Source organism: Ictidomys tridecemlineatus, unplaced genomic scaffold (assembly GCF_052094955.1).
Source record: "Ictidomys tridecemlineatus isolate mIctTri1 unplaced genomic scaffold, mIctTri1.hap1 Scaffold_213, whole genome shotgun sequence".
NCBI classification, from domain to species: domain Eukaryota; kingdom Metazoa; phylum Chordata; class Mammalia; order Rodentia; family Sciuridae; genus Ictidomys; species Ictidomys tridecemlineatus.
Genome location: NW_027521834.1, coordinates 375219 through 394599, shown reverse-complemented (window position 1 = coordinate 394599; position 19381 = coordinate 375219). Strand labels below are relative to the sequence as shown.

Below are 19381 nucleotides of genomic sequence, written 5' to 3'. Positions count from 1 at the left end.
CCCCTGGCTTCCTCTGGTATTTTTGACGCCTGGTTCCTTGGGATGTGGAACCCACGAGACCCGACTGTGTGTGCAAGCTGGAATGAGTCTCTATGGGGCATAAGCTTCTGTGGATTCCAGAAGAGGCTCCCAGGTCTCCTCCTGGCTCTCTTCTTGCCCAGCTGAGTTTTTGAGATCTACCATGTCGCTGCCGATCCATCTGCCTGTTCCTTCTGACAGTGGCAGAATTCTTCCTAGTTTGTCTCCTGCCACGGGTACATGACAAGTGAGCACCCTCGTGCCTGTCTGCCAGCAGCCCTGGGTGAGAAAGCCGCAGCTCTATCCCCAGGGACAGGAGCGCTGGGCTCCTGCACAGGGAATGTCGCCTAGTTTGGTCACAGGGTTCTTAGCAGGGTTTGCCCGGACTCCAGCTGGGTGTGGGACATCACTGTGGCTACACTGTTGCTAAGACTTGATCCTCTTCCTCTCTGACTTCTGTTCCTCAAATGGAGACCCGGGGCAGCACTGCTTCAGGGTTATTTGGATCTAGGCATCACTTGCCATTTCTGCAAACCTTTCTCTACTTATTAGCAGTTTTCTCCCCACCCCCACCCCACTGCCTTTTTGGTGAATTGTTTACTAATCCATTTTGCTCACCTGATGGCCAGGTTTTCAAAGCATTTGCTTTTGTGCATCTTCTAGGTAGCTCTTTGCAGATCTCTCTTTTCACTTGTAAGCACTGTGCTAAATTCATCTAAGGCGTCCAGGGAACAAATACCTTAAATAGGATGTAAGCAAATCTATCTTTAATCACTGCCGGGAGCTCTGGTATTTGGATACTTTTAAGAAATCCTCCTCTTTTTCATTGAAGATCACAAAAATATCCTCCTGTCTTTTCTGTCCGGTTTTTACGTTTCATATTTAGTCTTTATGATTTTTAATACGCGGCCATGAGGTCCTAATCCAGCCGGATTGCTCCTTTTCCCCACGGACTGATTGGAATCCTCCAGAGAATTTACTGGATCATTCATCATTTCTCCACCATGACATCTTCTCTCTCTTTCTCTCTCCCTCTCTTTTTCTTTCTCCATTTTGTTCCATTTATTTGTTGTTGTTTTTTTTTTAAATATACTACCAATATGATTTTAATCAACAACCAAAGCTGAGCCTCTCTGCCCGTTGATACAAAAATCAAGCCTGCAGAAGGGCTCTGGAAATTTCCGGGTCTGATCACGTCTCCGCACACATGGCACAATTAAGCTCCGGGAGGGAAGCTCCCCGTTCAAGGACACGGTGTCAGAAACGGATCCTGCTCCTGTCCCCCGCCCCTGGCCCGCGCGCCCCGGCGCCCGCTCCCTTCCCAGGCGCAGGACCGTGTCTGGGTGTGAGCGTCTTTCAGGGGCAGACCAAGTCCCAGCCTTAATGATAGATTAAATACCAAATACCTTAACATTTGAAAAAAAAAATGACATTTATTATACCGGGTTGTAAACAGAGAAAAAATTACAATAGAACCCAGTGTAACTCGTACATAAACGGCACCCATTCCGTGTAATGGCGCCGAGAATGTCAGCGCTAACAAGCACATAATTGGCACCAGGGAGATAATTTTTGCCACCTTATGCAGAGGGGGAACCGTCGTGCATAATGATTTTACTAGGAATATTCTTTATTCAACAGGCCTATTTGCATAACCCTCCCAACTTTCTCGAGTTAATACAACATGCTCTGGAGACCCTGCCAAGTCCCTTCCAGGAGACGTCTGTTGGACCGAGATGCCACTTCATCTGCATGCGCCGCGCGCCCGGGCCGCGTTCCTGCCGCCTGCGCGTCATTTGCATTTACGGACAAGCATCCGATTCCGGACGTTTCTCCAGAGCCCGGTCCTGTTCCTCTCCTGCTCACCGCCCTAGTGTCCACGCCCAGCATCGGCCCAGGGACGGCAAGTGCCCAGTTGGATGGGTTTTATGTATGGGGGAGAGGCACGATCCAATGGGGAAAGAGGGTTTCTTCCCTATAAACGGAAATCACCTCCCAAGGTCAAGTGCCAATTATTGGCCAACTGAGAGATAAAAACAGAGCCCTGTGCTTTGTGACCAGGGTACACACCTGGGATTCCAGTGATTCCCGGAGGCTGAGGTAGGAGGATCACAAGTTCTGAGGCCAGCCTCAGCAACTGAGCAAGACCCTGTCTCAAAACAAAAGCAAAAAAAAAAAAAAAAAAAAAAAAAAAAAAAAGACCAAAAAGAAAAACAAATCAAAAAACCCCCAAACAACAGAAACACCATATATATATTTTTTCTATATATATATATTTATATATATTTTTTTCCACATATATGTGTTTGTGTGTGTGTAAAAAGAAAAAAATTAAAAAGGGCTGGGGATGTAGCTCAGTGGTAAGTTGTTCCTAGTACCCATAATAAATACATAAATAAATAATAATTATTATTATTTTGGTACCAGGAATTGAGCTCAGGGGCTATCGACCAGTGAGCCCCATCCCCAGCCCTATTTTGTGTTTTATTTAAAGACAGAGTCTCACTGAGTTGCCTGGCACCTGGCATTTGCTGAGGCTGGCTTTGAACTCTCGATCCTCCAGCTTCAGCCTCCCTAGTGGCTGGGATGACAGGCATACGCCACCTCACCCAGTTAAATTAATTAATTTTTTAAAAAGGTCATCCTGACTTTGAATCTATGTGTTTACAAACAAATTCCATCTTTCCTTCAGGGAATGGAGCATCTGATCTCAATCAAGTGTACTTGCCACCAGCTTTTCTATTTAAAATGATTACAATTAAGTGGATCTAAACTTCAGGTCCTCAGGGACCTGGGCCACATGGGGCTGCTGCTCTGGACAGCAGAGCACCAACTGCAGGGCGTTCTGTCGTTCCACCCCAGCAGTATACATCTGCTCTTTCAGGCATCGTGTTGGACTGTCTTAGATATTCGTGTACCTAGTGCTAGTTGGTATCTGAGCTCTAGAATCACGTATCTGGTCTCCAGTCCCAGCTTAGGACTTCACTTCAGGTATGAATTTTAACCTCTCAGAGCCTCAGTTTTGTCCTCTGCAAAATGGGCTGATTGGAGGTGGCCGTGCTCAGAAAGAAGTCTGCTTGGTGTCTGGCTGCGTGTCCTACAAAGAGGAAACTGGCCTTCAGAGAAGTAATGGGGCTTGTCGAGGTTCCTTTGCCCTGGGATTCAAAGCAGAATCCACCCGGCGCGCCGGGGCGGGAGCTCCCGCTTTCAGGATGGGGAAGGTGGGAAGTGGGCCAGAGATTTTAGGAGGGGCAGAGGGTCCCGTCCCCAGCAATGCTGCCCTCCTGCCTACCCCACAAGCCACTGCTCTGCTCAAAAGTCTAAAGAAACAAAATCCATTTAAAATAAAGAAGGAACAACTTGACAAAAGAGAACGTACATTTCACATAATAGATAACTGTGCCTGGGGAGGAAACAAGCATCCTAGGATCATTTATCTTCCTAATTCAGGCACTAGAAATCTCAGGTCTTTTAATTCCTGATGTAAAGCCTCCTTTTTCTGTATCTCAGCCTTGGTCAACAAAGAACTAGGCTTGGGAAACTCTGCTTATTGGTAAGTTTTCTTTCAGTGAAACACGCCAGGAATCCAGAAGAAATTCTTCATCTAGAAAGGAAATGAGCTGGTCTTGGGGAGTGAGAAGGGTGACAGCTTCAGGTCTGGATAGCTTCAGGTGCCGTGTTTGTGTTTCAGCTCCAGGCTCGGCTTTTCTCTGACCTGGCTGTCTTGTGGAGGCTGGCATCTCTGTCCCTTGTGGTCAGATGGCCTCTAGCAGGACAACCCTTTTGCAATGTCCCCCCGATGCGGGGAGAGAGACAGTCCCTCTCCTGAGAGTTGCAGTAAAGTCACAGAAGAAGCTGTCACTAAAGGGTGACGGTCGTGGACCCATCACGGTGACCTGCAGGGACAGACTCGTCTGTGGTGGTAAGGGAAGGGGTTGGGGCAAACTGGAGTCCCAGAGAGTGGAAGGAGTGCGGGTCCCTGGAGGAAGGTAGACACCCTCATCCTAGGAGACAGGAGAACGGCCGCTGGACAGACAAACATGACAGAGGTTTGCAGGACATCGTGGCATCAGTCCTGACCGTGACCCTGCCCGCTTGCTCGGCACCGTGTCTGAGTTGCCACCATCCAGGTCGTCATCCTCCACGAGAGTCAAGGAGCGATCCCCAGAGCATGTCCGGCTCTTGCGCTCATGATGAGCGGCGCGGATTCCGGGCAGCGCCCGCCGAGGTGTGCGTGGCGGGATGAGGTCACCAAGAGGACGTTGACCAATGGCGCTGAGGGCTTGGCCGCCCTGATCCAGGGAGGTCCGGGCTTCTAGACTGAGATTCAGGTTTCTGAGCCAAATTCAGGGCCCCCTTTGGGACAGTTGTCCAGGCTTCCAGCAGGGACCAAGGGGGATGCCACTGAGGGGAGGGGATGCTCCTGGTCGGTCCTGGGACAGGTCAGCCAGCCTAGCAGGGGGCAGTGAGGGAGGAGCAAGGTCCCTCCTGGCCTCTGGGACTGGGCAGGGCGTGGCTAGCCAGGTGACTCCTGTGTGTGAAGGAGCAAGGGTCCCCTCCTCTGGTCAGAACTCCCTCTTGTCCAGGAAATGCAGCATGGACCCGCAGTGGGTTGGGTTTCAGCCCTTCTAGCCCCGGGCTGGCCACCCTGGTGGGCAAGACTCAGCTCAGCACTGCTCCCCCGCCCCCTGCCTTCCCTCCCTGCCTGTCCTCCCTGTTCTTATTATTCATGCCCCAGAAATCCATCCTTTTTATCTTGGGCCACGCAGGTGCCTCTCCTCTGCACGACCCTGGAGCGCCCCAGCTGCCTGCCCTTGCAGGGGACCCTGGCCCTCCTCTGCCCTTCTCTGCGGCCCCCACCTCTGAGGCTTCCAGAACACCCCACCGCTGACCAAGTGCGTCTCCACTTCCTCCCTGGCTGAAGGGCTTTAACTCACAGGCCCAGACCCCGGTTTTGACAGGCGCGATTCGGCTCCCTGCCCATCTGGGCCTCCCATCTGGCCCCCTGCATGCGGCCTGAGCAGGTTGCTTTATGGATATCATAAATATTACTTCCTCGATAGGATTTCACTTAGGTTCCCAGTGACTCACTCAAGCAGATCTCCCATTTAACACATGACTCTCTCTTCAGAGGAGCAGAGAAAATATTGTTATGGGGAGAGGCACAGCTGTGAGGCCCGCGGAGGAGGGCAGCGCCCCTGAACTCACTGCCCAGGGGCCCGCCCGACTGGACCCCGGCATCCCGGGAGTCCTGCCGTGAGCAGGACGATTTCAGGACATGCTCCGGCCACGTCCAGTGGGGGTCTCTAGAGCAGGATCTCAAACGTCACATGCCATGTTGAATCTGGTCTCATTGGCTCCGGGGGTGAAATGGGACCCATCATTGATGTGGTGGTGGTGAGGAGCAAGCACACCACCCGATTCGTTACAGGCATGCAGTGATACAGAGTCTGAATTTCAAAATTTAAATTTGAGTCAAAAGTCATTTTATCCAGGGTTGAGTGGGTGAAGGAATTGGGGGGGGACTGTCCCCCGGGAAAAGGGAGTGGAGGCTGTCAGCGACAACTACTGGTCAAGTCGGGTATTGCAACTCAGCTCTACTCATTTTTCTGGTACCATGCGACAGGTTATTTGCATGCATCAAATGTTTGTCAAATCCTCAAAATTAAAAAATAAATTCGTATCACTGAGGTATTATTTCTCTGTAATAAAATTGACCCTTTTGAAGGGTTTAGTTTGATGAGCTTTGACAAATGTTTCCAGTTGTATAACTGCTACCCACCGACGCTATCAACACAGAGAACAATTTGGTTTCCAGGACCACCTTCTGGCAAGGTCTCATTCGGTCCCTATCATTTTGCCTATTTCAGACCATCATTTAATGGCATCAAACACTTTGTGGCATTTGAGTCTGGCTCCTCATATTTTGTGATTAAATGTATCCTTAGTTGATTCATTTTTTTAATTATAAAAATTTGGGTGGGGATACCAGGGATTGAACTCAGGGGCCCTCGGCCACTGAGCCCCATCCTCAGCCCTGTTCTGTGTTTTATTTAGAGACAGGGTCTCACTGAGTTGCATAGTGCCTCGCCACTGCCGAGACTGGTTTTGAACCTGCCATCCTCCTGCCTCAGCCTCCCGAGCCGCAGGGATGACAGGCATGTGCCACCGCACCTGACATCACAACCATCTTTTAAAGTGATACATTATACCCATTTTAAAGAGAAGGAAACTGAGGTTCAAAGAAAATAAAATATCAGGAAGTCAGTCCTGTAGAAATAGAGGACCTAATGTGGCTCATCCAACAGGGAGGCCACCATTGGATTTGACGCAGGACAGATCCCCCAATCTGGGAGTACTTATCCTGGGTGTATTTCCTGCCTCTCCTCCTGGGTGACTTCGTGTCATCTGAGCCACACCATACCTCTTCCACAGCCTTCCAGGACCGAGAGGGGGTTACCTCCGGGGGTCCCGGGCTGTACTGGCAGGGACCTTCCCCTGAGTCCCGTGCCCAGCAGGGAGCGTGATGGTCTGTAGCAGGTCTCTGCTTGCAAGGAGCCACCTGGGCCTGGGGGGTCAGGTCCCACGGCCCGCCTCTTCCTCCTTCCCTTGGTTTTCCCACTAGAGGAAGAATATTTTAACGGAAGCAGAAGCACAGTCCCCCTTCTGTTCCGCTGTGTAGCTGTTTCAGTTCCCGGAGCCTCGGTTTTCACATCTGCACAGTGGACACACTCTGCCCTTCCCCTGGAGAGGGTCGTTGGCGGGACCTGCAGGGTGCATGGCCGGTTCCTGACCCGCTGAGCTGAGGGCTGGGCGCTCCTTCTGCTCCAGTTTCTCTGCGGGAGCTGCTCCCTCCTCCCTGGAGCGGGAGACAGGCCTGGTTTTCCCAGGAAGGTGGAGGTGTTGGGAATCCATCCGCAGTCCCTGCCTTCCTCCCACGCAGGCCTCCACCTCACCTGGCAGATGAACTACAAATCAGCTCCTGGCATTAATTCTTCCAAGGCATTTGCATCAGCGGGGGGCTGTATTTCACGGCTGGAGAATGGCTCCCTCCCGTCTTCCTCAGCCCCCTGGGCTTGGCGGTGTGTGCATCTTGCTGCAGCCTCTCCCAGTCCCTAGCCACCCCCTCGCACCCTCTGCTGGGCTGGGCCTTGCATCCCACCCACCTGACATCTCCCCTGTCCCCCACTAATCTCTGTGTCCTGTAGGAGGCTGGAACTGCCCGTGTTCCCGGCCACTGCACCCCACCTGGGCTTTTGTACTATGAAGAGGAGGAAAAGGGGAATCTGAGGCTCAGATGAGATTGTGTGGACCCCCGGGGCAGTGCAGCAAGACAGATCTTGTGTGGTCATTGAAATAGCTCTCTGGTCGGGCAGCTTTATCACACTCTTACCCCTGAGTCTTACAAAAAAACCCTGAAAGAGTTGCTATGCTCATTTTCAGATTTGGGGTGAAGACACTGATGCTCAGAGAGGTCAAGCCACTAGTCTCAGGTTGCACAGCTGGTAGGTGGTGGAGCTGGGAATCAGTCCTGGGCATCGGTGCTCTCAGTGTTCCTAGTGATTTGGACCACTGCCACCCACAGCCACCAAGAGACCAGAGGCTTTCCCTGGAGGAGACTCCCACAAGCCAGGTTGCTGTGTAAATCCCAGGGAGGCTCAGCTCAGAGGCTGAAGAGAACCTCATTTGGTTTGAAGCCTGCTCCCTTCCTCCCTGTTTTCTGCCCCCCTCCTCACCTTCTCCCCACCCCAATCTTTTTTGTGTGTCTGTTTATCAGTTTGTGCCGCCTTGCCTGCAGCAGGATTTAATAATGGTTTTGTTAATAAATCAAGGGGAGAATGACAGTATTGAAAAAAAAAAGAATAGAAAGAAGATTGAGTGACAGTGGGAGAGCCTGGGGGGAGGGGGCCGCTTCTCCTTCAAAGAAGTCTCCAGGGCCCTCTCACAAGTGCCCGGGGTGTGGTTATGGGGTGCCCCGGGGCTGGCTGTGGGTGGGAGACCCGGCTGGCCCTGCCAGGTGGGGGAGAGGCCTCTACCTGCGGTGGGTCAGCAGAAGGGAACTTCAGCCCCAGACCAGGGTCCTGCTGAGAGGCTCTGGAAACATCTGTGGAGAGCAATGGCCACATGAAAAACAGGGACCTCAGGTCCGCAGACCCCGCTCAGCCTGAAGGCCACAGGGATCCCCAGTCTCTGCTCCTCTTCCTGGTCCCTGGGGGCCATTAGTGCTGACCGTGGGCATTGGACCCCGAATCAATGACCCGATGCTCCTGCAAGACAGCGCCTGGCAGAAGGGGGCCTGGCCCCGAGCTGTGCAAGGCCTTGCTCCTGCCCAGACTGGCCCTCCTCCCGGGGCCTCCTCTCTGGGGACCCAGCCACCTGCAGGAAACCCACCTGGGCCCACGCCCTCCAGAACAAGAAGACCCTGTCCGGCCCCGCCCTCATCTCCCGCCCTGTCCCCGTCATCGGGGGGCACCAGGCCACCGTCTTCCGGTCCTCCATCATGGGGCCCTTTAGCGGGCAGTTTCCTCCCCCTGGAACGCAGTTCCTCTTGTCCCTCCTGACACTGTCCTTCACGTCCTTCAGGCCCTGCCTGAACGTCACCACGTCACCATCCCTCTCCGACCTGTTTCCTTCTTTACCTGTGTCTGCGATCGGGGACAAGGACCCTGCCTTCCTCCTTCCCTGCTCTGCGTCCGAGGTCTGGGGACCTGTCCCGGAGTCATCCATCAGTGAGATTTGGGGCTCAGCCCAGAGTCTCGCCCTCTCCAGCTCCTGGACCAGGGAGAGGGCTCGGCCGGTGCTTTCTCCCCTCAAGGAGGGGGCGCCCGGCAGGGATGGGCCTTGGGTGGCCCGAGTCTCCTGACGAATGAGCCTGGGCCTGGCGAGGGGCTGTTATTGATCTGAGCGGGCTGTCAGCAGGGGCGGGTTGTAATTGCTCTAGTAGTTTCCATTGTAACCACCAGCCCCGAAGGGAAATTAAACTCCGCCGCTAATGGGGTATGTGATCCTTCAGCCTTTGATGTATTGAGTCCAGCGTGGTCTCCGGAATACTGAGTGGCTACTCAGAACGTCATTTTGAAGCAGAGGCTGCCCGGGAGCTGCTGTGCTTTTTAGGCCTGGGGAGGGGGAGGGGCTGAAAGATGCCTGCGGTGGTCTCCGCGGAGGCTGAGAGCATCTCGAAGAGGGGTGTCGCGCTCAAGGGATCTCAGGCGCGAGTAGCACCTGCGGCCTCACCTGCCGCGATGTACTGCCTGTCGCCAGGCTTGCTGCAGAACCCCATCTGACTAGGTCACGCCCAGCTTCAAGAGCACCGTGGAATCCTACTGTCTAGGACCTCACGAGGCAAAGTGGACCCGCAGCTGAGCCACCCCTGAAGCTGGTTAGAGGTGCAGACTCTTGGGCCCCACCGGAGCCCCACTGATTCAGGAAATCATTTCCTGCACCAGGTAAAGCCAGAGAAGCATTGGACTAGAAGATACACCACTCTAAGCTCATTCTCGTGGTCCAGTGGTCATTTTGACTTGCGGATGTAACATGGTGCTAAGGGGCCAAGGTGTGCAAGATAGGTGGGCTTTGGATTGAATCCTGACTCAACCATTTATCGGCAATTTCTTTTCCTGCTTTGAATTTAATAGGGTTGTTGTGGGAAAAAAAATATTAACATGGATATTGCTTGGAAAAGTGCACAGCCCAAACACTGAAAGAAATAGCCAATTTCCTTCAGCTCTTATTCATACTAGAGTGTGAATGATTGATATAACCAGCTAATAGACAGTGAGTTCTTATAAGGACCCATTTTTCAGAGAAGGAAATGAGACTTAGAGAAGTGAAGTGAGTGGTTGGAAAGGGATGGGTTGGGGATCTGAGCACAGATCTGACTCCAGTGTCCAGGTGAATAAGGTCAACTAATACAGGCTTCATTCATTTACCAACGACCTGGCAGATAGATTGCAGATGGTGAAGCAAAACCCAGAGACAGGAAGCAGCACCTAGGAGTCCCAGATCCTGGGCTGTAGGGGGGCTGGTTCTCTTAACTCCAAGTTATCCTGCATGCAACCGGCATTTCCTGAGAATAGATGTTACACAAGGCACTGTTCCTGTCCCTGGGGATGCTATGGTGGCTACACTGGGCCCCGTGTCCCAGAGCCTAGGGTGGACAGCAAGGCTCTGTGGACACACTGCAAGGGCGTGGATCTGATCACTTTCAGATGTCCTGGCGGCTCGAAGGACCCTCCCTTCCCCTCCCCTCTGCTGTGCTATCTGCCACACCCACTTTTCTCCCGGCCCCGCCCACTCCTCTCCCGGCCCCGCCCACTCCTCTCCCAGCCCCTCCTCCACCCCACTCCTCTCCCGCGCTCATCCTGTCGCTGCACCCCACATCTCCTGGGCTTGCATCCAAGCTAAATAGGAGAAGGGACATGTTTTATCTTGGGATCATCTCTCATGCCCATCATCGCCTTACAGGAAATGACCATTTCTCTTCTGGGAGTTCCTCTTGGGAGGGGGATGGGACTGGGCCCTCCACGGGCACCCAGCGATCTGACAGGAGAGCTGGTTTCTCTGGGGCGGGAGGTTCCATGGCATGGGGTGAAGGATATGGACACCCGGAAATTCAGGAGGCTGGACTGCTGGCCGGGCATAGCTTCCTTTCATGCTGTTTCTGATGACCTTGGGAAAATGGCTTAATGTCCTTGGACTTCTGATCCTCACTTCCTAAAAGACGCTAAGCACAGAGCCTAGGAGATGATCCCCAGCTGCCCGTCGACTGCAGGGCCTTAGTCTAAGAGAGGTGAGCCTCCCCACAGGGGCAGTCCCCGGGTTTACCGACACTGTATCCTATGGGGACTTGGAGGTCTCCTGGGAGAGGAGGGGACAAGAACTGGTCCACGTCCTCCCCAGCCCCCACCCACCATAACCCTGGCACAGGGGGCCCAATATTCTACTCTCCAGAGAGACACCTCGATGCCCTCGGAGCAGGCACAAGCCCACCTAAAAGCCCCCTCTGGAAATTTATGATGGTGACCTTGTAGAGGTCAAGGTCACAGTAGTCTGTATCTCCACGACAACTGCCCTAGTTTACCCTAGCTGTTACAAATCGCCACCAACAAGACACAGTGATAGCCTTGTCATTTTGGAGGCTGGAAGTCTCAAATCGAGATGTCCACCGAGCAGAATTCCTTCTGGGGCTGCAACAGAGGGGACTGATCTCCTTTCCCGGCCCTTGAGCTGCCGAGGCCACCTGCTGTCCTTGGCTCAGGGCTCCTTCGGTGCTTCCTCCACACCTCTGCTTCCAAGGCCACATCTTGGAACATCTGAAATTTGTAAAGAGCCCCCATCCGAGACTCTGGCACTCACAGGGTTCCACCTTTGAGACCATGTCAGGCTTCAGAGTTTGGATTAGGGATGTGGAACCTGAGAAGTCCGTGAAAATCCTGCCGACTTTGAGGATTTCGTTAGTTGTTGATAGACATTTAGCAGAGCGCCTGGTAGGGGAGCATTTAACAGGTTACGTTGGCTACTTCAGTTATTGCTAATGTCATTACTGCGATGGCCGTAACTCCCAATTCCTAATTCCTAAAGCGGCCATGGTCAGCGCCGTGTCCAGTTCACACGCGAGATCAACGAGGCTCAGAAATGCAGCCAGGATCCCGGAGCCAGGGTGGCGTCCCGGCTTGAGCTCTTCTCCATGTGACTTCAAAGCTCATTTTCTTGCAGGGCATCAGGCTGGGGCAGAGTGTGACCCAGTGAAAAGTGACTCAGGATGACTGAGGAGAGACGACAGGAAGAAGCTGGAGGCAGAATGTGAGCAGAGCCGGATTGACAGCTCCGCCCCAGACGGCCGTCCCCATCCCCACCGAGGAAAGGGGGGTGAGCCTGGCCTTGGGGCCGAGGTGGACTGTGGGGGAGTCTTCCTAGGGCTCTAGGCTGACCTGAGAAGATGAGGTTTTCAGCTGTGAGCGCGGGAGAAGGAAGGCAGCTGTAGAGCCGCCACCTGGCCATTGGGCAGGGGCTCCTGGGTACCAGGAGGAGGAGCTCAGCCTGGCCCCGGGACAGGCCAGCGGCTCCTGCTCTCTGCCCAAGGGTTGCGAGTCTGACTGGCCCCGGGGAGTTGCAACCGGTGGCGGAGCAGGGTAGAAGCCCCAAGACCTTGGAGTCGGCCCTGGAGGTCCACACCCAGGCCCTGTGGACTCCTGGCTAGTTCCTGGGCCTCCTGAGCTCCATTCTCTGAGCCAGAGATGCCTCATGACACAAGAGGGTCAGCAGTTCCTGCTTCACAGGGCGGTGGGGTTGATGGAGTGAGGTCAAGTTCATAAGGGGCCTGGGGGGTAGAAAATGCCAGAAGTAGATATCCAGGTTGACGGCCACGGCTCAGGTCTTCCCAGATGTCCTGATGCCAGCCACACTGCTGTTCCTGTCTTGCTTCCTCCATGGGAGACTGATGGACGCTGGTGGTGACTTCTCCACATCTGGTCCTGACATCTAGATGGACCTTCCTAAACCTGGTTTTGGGCTAAGACTGGCCTGAGCCTTGCAAAGACTGGATCCTCGCGGGGGCTGCCGCCGCCGTACTCTTCTCCAACACAGTGTCGTGTTCCAGGCTGAGGCAGGAGGATGGAGAGTTCAAGGCCAGCCTCAGCAACAGCGAGGCCTGAGCAGCTCAGTGAGACCCTGTCTCTAAATAAAATGTGAAATAGGGCTGGGGAGGGGGCTCAGGGGTCCAGTGCCCTGTGTTCAATCCCCGGTACCCACCCCACCTCCTCTGGGCCAGGAGTACTTTGGAGGAGACCTAGATCAGGCATTTCATGGGTCATCTCAGCTGAGATGGCTGGTGAGGTTCCCCGGGAGGTTTGGACCTCTGTGTGTCTCATTTCATGAAAAGGAGACATACATACGGTCCTCTGGGGAGAAAGGTGCACACTAGGTCCCTTCCCTTTCTTTTTTAAATTAATGGCTATTATATCACTTGCACATTTAAAACATGCTGCCAAGTTAGGAAAGGCCAGTTCTGGGGGGGCGGCCACCCAAGAGCTGTCCGTGGTGCTGAAGCATTCCACACAGCATTCTCCCAGCGCGCACTCACCGCGGAGCGGGGCCCGGGGTCCAGTTCATGGTCTCCACTCCCAGAAACCTTCCTGATTTCACCTCCTCATCACGTTATCTGCAGGTTCTGAGGCAGGTCCCCTATGTCCACCTCACAGCCCTGACCCTAGTCTCTTCATTACCCACAATGCAGCTCAGGCTGGAAATTGAATCCTTGAGCTGGTTCCAAACTTCATTTTCCAAATCCCACAGAATGCCCAGCTCTGCTCTGCCAGCACACGAGTGGTGCGTTTTAAGCTACCTTTAAAAATTCTTTAAATGTGTTCTTTTTAGGTAGACATGACAGCAGAGTGTATTTTGACATGTTATACATACAAAGATCATAACTCATTGTGATGAGCAGCCCATTCTTGTGGTTGTCCGTGATGTGGAGTTTCATTGCCTGTGTATTCACATGAACATAGGGAAGTTAGGCCTGGTTCATTCTGATGTCTTTCTTATTCCCATCCCCCTCCCTTCCCTTCATTCCTCTTGGTCTAATCCAATAAACTTCTATCCTTCCCTCCTCCTCTCATTATGAATCAGCATCCACATATCACAGTGAACATCCAGCCTTTGGTTTTTGGGGATTGGCTTATTCACTTAGCACGATAGTCTCCAGTTTTATCCATTTACCAGAAAATGCCATGATTTCATTCTTCTTTATGGCTTAGTAATATTCCACTGGGTATATATGCCACATTTTCTTTATCTATTCATCTGTTGAAGGGCACCTAGGTTGGTTCTATAGCTTAGCTGTTGTGAATTGAGTTGCTATAAACATTGATGTGGCTGCATTACTATAATGTGCTGATTTTAAATTCTTTGGGTATAAACTGAGGAGTGGGATAGCTGGGTCAAATGGTGGTTCCATTCCAAGTTTTCTGAGGAATCTCCACACTGTCAAGCTATCTTTGAGGAGGACTGTGCTCTTTTTTTTTTTAAGGAGAGAGAGGTAGAGAGAGAGAGAGAGAGAGAGAGAGAGAGAGAGAGAGAGAGAGAGAGAAAGAATCTTTTTTGTAGATGGACACAACACAATGCCTTTATTTTTATGTGGTGCTGAGAATTGAACCCGGGTCCCACCCATGCTAGGTGAGTGCTCTACCGCTGAGCCACAATCCCAGCCCGGGACTGTGCTTTTTCAAGAGGCACAAGGTAGCAGAAAGGCGCAGTGAATCGCGGCAGCAGTATTGACCAGATGTGAACGTTGAGTCTCACCTTCCCCAAGGACACTGCCCAGCACCCACTGGGAAGTCTTCAGAGACACCCCATCCCCCAGCAAGCCCCTCCTCTGTGGTCACTGTCAATATTAGTCCTCGCCCTCTGGAGGTTCTCAGGTTCACACCCATTCCATATTTATTTAGTCCTCTATATTATCAAACAAAAATGGATTTGATCAAAATCAAATGCATATGGTGGGCTGAATCCTGAGTTAACGGTCACAACAGCGTTGATCTCTGAACCAGCTTACCATTTGCTGCATAGAGCTGGGAGGTCTCCCTCCGCTCCACGAGGTCTCAGCTTTGCCCTGAAAGGTGTCCCAGTTGCATTTGATGAGTTTTAAGTGTATTTATTTCCGTTTACTTATTCATGACTCATTGAACAAATATACATTCAGCGTCTATTGTGTGCTAATTTGGGAGCCCTCATGACCAACATAGCATGTCCTCCACCTCCAAGAACTCTTATTCCATTGGGGGGGGGGAGAGGGAGATGGTCACTCGCAATGCTGCCTGGTTGGTGGGTCCTGTGACCATGCTGGTGGCTGTGGCAGTGCAGAGGACAGGCACCCAGCTCTAACCCGGCCTGCATTGGTGATGGACAGGAAGGCTTCCTGGAGGAAGTGTTTCCTGAGATGATGCTTAAGACAGGGATAAAAGTTGGCTGTGACAGAGATGTAGAGAGCATTGAAGAGGAGTTCTCAGGCTGGACCTCCATCATCCCAGAGACTGGGGAGGCTGAGGCAGGAGGATCGTGAGTTCAAAGCCAGTCTAAGCCACAGCGAGGCCCTAAGCAACTCTTAGAGACCCTGTCTCTAAGTAAAATATAGAACAGGGCTGGGGCTGGGGCTCTGTGGAGGAGGGCCCCTGAGTTCAATCCCCGGTGCCCGCCCACCCCTGCAAATAGGAGTTGTCAGTGGAGGAAGAGGCTCGTGCAGTTCCTTGGAGGTACAAGGGGAATCCCCCCTGAAGGGACTGTGTGCAAGAAGCCAGCATGAGAATGTAAGCAAGGGCCAGCAGGCTCGGGGTCACCCTGGTGTCCTTGCCTTTCCCTCCAGGGAGGCAGCCGCAGGGTTCAGTAGGAGGACGACGGGCCAGAGCGCAGACAGTGGCCCTGACTGCAGGTCGGTTCCACAGCTCAGCTGTTGTGGGTTGGAGGAGCCGGGAGGCCGGAGTCGGGGAGCGCGCTGGAAGAATCCAGATGGGAGGATGGAAGGGGCTGGTACCGCGGAGGGACACGACTGATGGAACAAAACCGGTAATACTGGGGCCGCAGGCGAGGCCCTGTGAACTGGGTACAGATGGCAAGGAAAAAAGAAAAAGAAAAACAAACAAACAAACAACAACAACAACAAAAACCAAGCTGCAGTTCTCTCTCTCTCCCTCTCTCTCTTTCTCTCCTTTTTTGGTCCCGAGGATTGAACTCAGGGGCCCTCAACCACTGAGCCTGGTCCCCAGCCCTATTCTGTATTTTATTTGGAAACAGGGTCTCACTGAGTTGCTTAGGGCCTCGCTGTGGCTGAGGCTGGCTTTGAACTTGCGATCCTCCTGCCTCAGCCTCCCCTGAGCTGCTGGGATGGCAGGCGTGGGCCACCTTGCCAAGCAAAGTCCCAGTTCTCTTGATGGGCAAACTGAACATCTGGAGGGCTATTAACCGAGGAGAGGGGCAGGAATGGACACAGGCGGGTGCTTTTCATTCCGGGACTTAGCGACCTTGTAGGGCCGCAGGGGCGTCCAAATGAGGTCCTAGCAGCACAGGGCTTGGCCAATAGGTCTGATGGGAGACAGAGTCAGATGCAAAGGGTTCCGACTTCTCTCCCTTCCCGAAGGATCTTTTCCCTTCCTGAACTCTTTGAGCTTGTTGGTGCCACACAATTAGGCACTTAATTGCTTTCTAATTGATATGTGCCTTCGCCTGTCTCACCAGACACAGTCGCCAGCTCCTTGAGGGCAGAGGCCTCCCGCTGGGCGCCGCGGGCTGGCTGGCTGGAGGAGGGGGCGTGGTCAGCTGGTCAGCCACCCAGGGCCGCCCTGGACCTCAGTTTTCCGGTCTGTGGAATGGACGTCTTCAGCCTGGCTCCAGTCCCTCTGTGATCCTCAGGATTCTGTTTCACTCATCAGCCCCCCACAAAGAAAGAGGGAGCAGAGGGTGGGGTGTGTGTGTGTATGTGTGTGGGGGTGCAGCTCTGTCTTCCGAAATGCCCTGCCTGGATGGGTGCGAGGTCAGGTTGTTGAGGCAGGAAACAGAAGTTAAAAGAACACAATCCACAGCTGAGAGGCAGCACACGGAGGGTCTGCGGGGCGGGCGGGGAGCAGAGGAGGCTGCGAGGCCGCGATTCCACAAACAAATCACTTTCCCCAAGTGCTTCTTGGGGGAATCGCAGCTCCTGGAAATGAAACACAAACAGATTATTAAAAAAGAGCTCCCCGTTGGGAGAGAAGCAGTATTTACAAGAGAAGATGCGCCATGCCGGACCTCTAATTGCCGTTCATTATCTCATATTGATTTAATTAGCTGCTGCGCGGGGCGGGGTGGCGGCTGCCCGCAGCGGGGGGCAGCGGGGGAGCGCGATCGTGGTGACCGGGGCGGGTGGCCCGGCCTGCGCCTCCCCCCGCTCCTGGAACACGAGGGTCAGCGCACAGGGTGTCCTCGTGTGGCAGAGGGGTGGCCACGGCCGGGGGCAGCCAGCCACGTCCCGAGCCCCGCGGGCTAGTGTGTCACGTCGTCGCCTCATCTGGGCTGCGGTGGCTGCGAGGAGCTAATTAGCCGCAGTAATTAGGGAGAGAGAGCCCTCGCCATGTGGAAGGGACCGGCAAGCCCCTGCTGGATGGCGGAGCCCGGGGTGGCTCGGGGGAGGAGGGAGGCTGGGGAAGGAAGCCACCTCTCCCCGGGGACCTCTGGCCCCGCAGGGTGGGCTCTTCTTCCCCCTGTTTCTCGGGGTTGCTGTACTGGTGGCAGGCGGTTCAGCGGCTTGTGGCCTCTCCATCCCTCGGTGACACAGAGACTCTAACGGAGCAGACGGTTCCAGACTCGGAGAGCAGGTCATTAGCGGTTGTCTCTAGTGGTCGTCTGGGACCAATTGTTTTGAAGATTTGGGGTTTATAATTGCAAGTGATTAATGGGGGAGTTGGCAATCAGGCTTAAAAGGTTGCTAATTGCTCTTTTAACATAATTGTGTCCGAGAGAGTGAGAGAGAGAGAGAGAGAGAGAGAGAGAGAGAGGCGTGGGTACCCTCTCCTGGGCTGGGCCTGTAGAATGCACAATGCGGGCAGGTGGCGGTGTCCCTCCTGCTCCTGGTCACACTGATGGTGCATGAATCTGTGGTGCGTCTGACCCCATGCTGGGCACTGGAGACACCGCTGGGAATGAGACAGAGTGGGGACCTCAAGGGGCCTCCTGCTTGGTGGGCTGGGCGTTCCCCTACCCACCTGATGGGTGTCAAGGGACCAGAAACACTCTGTTCTGATTCGGGCATGCTCGGGAGCCCATGGCATTGTCCAGGGACAGGAGGAAGGTTTGTAGTGAATCCAGCAAGTTCACGCTCCCTGGGAAGGTGGTACAGGCCACCTGCATTAAGGTAGCACAGTTAGAAACTAGAGGAAGGCAAACGCTGTCTTGGAGAGGGCACCAGGGATCGAACTTAAGGGCCCTCAACCACTGAGCCCCACCCCCAGCCCTATTCTGTATTTTATTTAGAGACAGGGTCTCACTGAATTGCTTAGAGCCTCACTGTGGCTGAGGCTGGCTTTGAACTTGCGATCCTCCTGCCTCAGCCTCCTGAGCCACTGGGGTGACAGGAGTGCGCACCGTGCCAGGACTGAAAAATATATTTTCAATCAATGTACCAAGTTCTCCCACTATTAGGAGAGGTCCTCAGCTCTCCTTCCTCAGAGCCTGATAACTTTACATTCACACACAATCAGAGCCAGCTCGATGAGCAGATTTACCTCTCACAACAGGTAAATAGCAGGGCCACCTGTACAAGGCACAGCATATGTGCCATCTCCCGTCCTACAGAGAAGGAAGAGGAGGCTTATGAAGGTCGAGCTTATGAAAGGCTGCACAACTGAGAAGTTAGACCTCAGTCTCCTAAACCGCTTCTTATTGCATCTTCCTGATCCCCAAAGATCAGAGGAAAATTCCTTATAACTTTATTTTTTTTTGCATGGGGAAGTAGCAAATATATTTCGTCTGGTGCATAAATTTTGCATTACTCGACTGTGGTTGCTCAGAAAGTTGCACTGAAGGAGAATCCCCAATGTACATCCAGTCGCAGGGCAAGGGGGTGAGGGAGGATTGGTGATTGATTAGTAATGTCTGCTTGGACCAAGGAGCAGGGAGCAATGGTAGAGATGCCACAGACGGGCCATCCTTCATTACAGGTCATCTGCTTGTTTTTCAGGTATGTAAACAGAGTGGAAGGACCAAGGCCCCTGGGAGTCTCCTCAGCAAGGATTCTACACCTGGATCCCACAGGCAAGGGAAACAGGAACCAGGTCTCTGTCTCTTTTGGTGTCAGGCATCACTGAAAAGCACCAGTCAGAGGTAATGAGCAGGCGGAGAGATGGTCCAGAGAAGGGGGCATCAGAGAGCAGGCAGCTGCAGAGGTGGAGGAGGGCAGTCCAGGTGGGCCCTCAGGAAGGCCAGACCAAAGAACGGGAGAGGAAAAGAGTGGGCGAGGGTCGGGGAAGGGCCTGGTGAGACTGGCCTGGGGGCCGTGAGTCAGGGAAGAACGGTGGAGAAAACTAAGAGTCTCAGCCGGATGCGGTGACGCACACCTGTCATCCCAGCGCTCAGGAGGCTGAGGCAGGAGGATGGTGAGTTCAAAGCCAGCCTCAGCAACTCAGCGAGGTCCTAAGCAACTCAGCGAGACCCTGTCTCTGAATAAAATCCAAGAATCTCACAGAGAACGAGGCTCCTTCAAGTGGCTGTTCTCAAGGTCAAGGTCATGGTGCTGGGTACCCCAGGTGCTCCAGAGGGGTGAAGTCCCTCTCCAGTGCTTCTTCGAGGCTCATTCAGTGGATGCTTCCTATGCGCCCGGCCTGGGTGCTGGGGTGTGGTG

The 19381-nt window shown here is 53.5% G+C and overlaps 1 long non-coding RNA gene across 1 annotated transcript in view; it reads left to right on the top strand.

Moving 5' to 3' along the window:
• The window catches only part of LOC144373025 (uncharacterized), a 59780-nt gene extending 53843 nt beyond the window's left edge, over nt 1–5937 (top strand). Inside the window, exon 3 of the long non-coding RNA XR_013432829.1 lies at nt 1660–5937. This is a non-coding gene — a long non-coding RNA (uncharacterized LOC144373025). The remainder of the gene's footprint in view (nt 1–1659) is intronic.
• The last annotated feature ends 13444 nt before the right edge of the window (nt 5938–19381 follow it).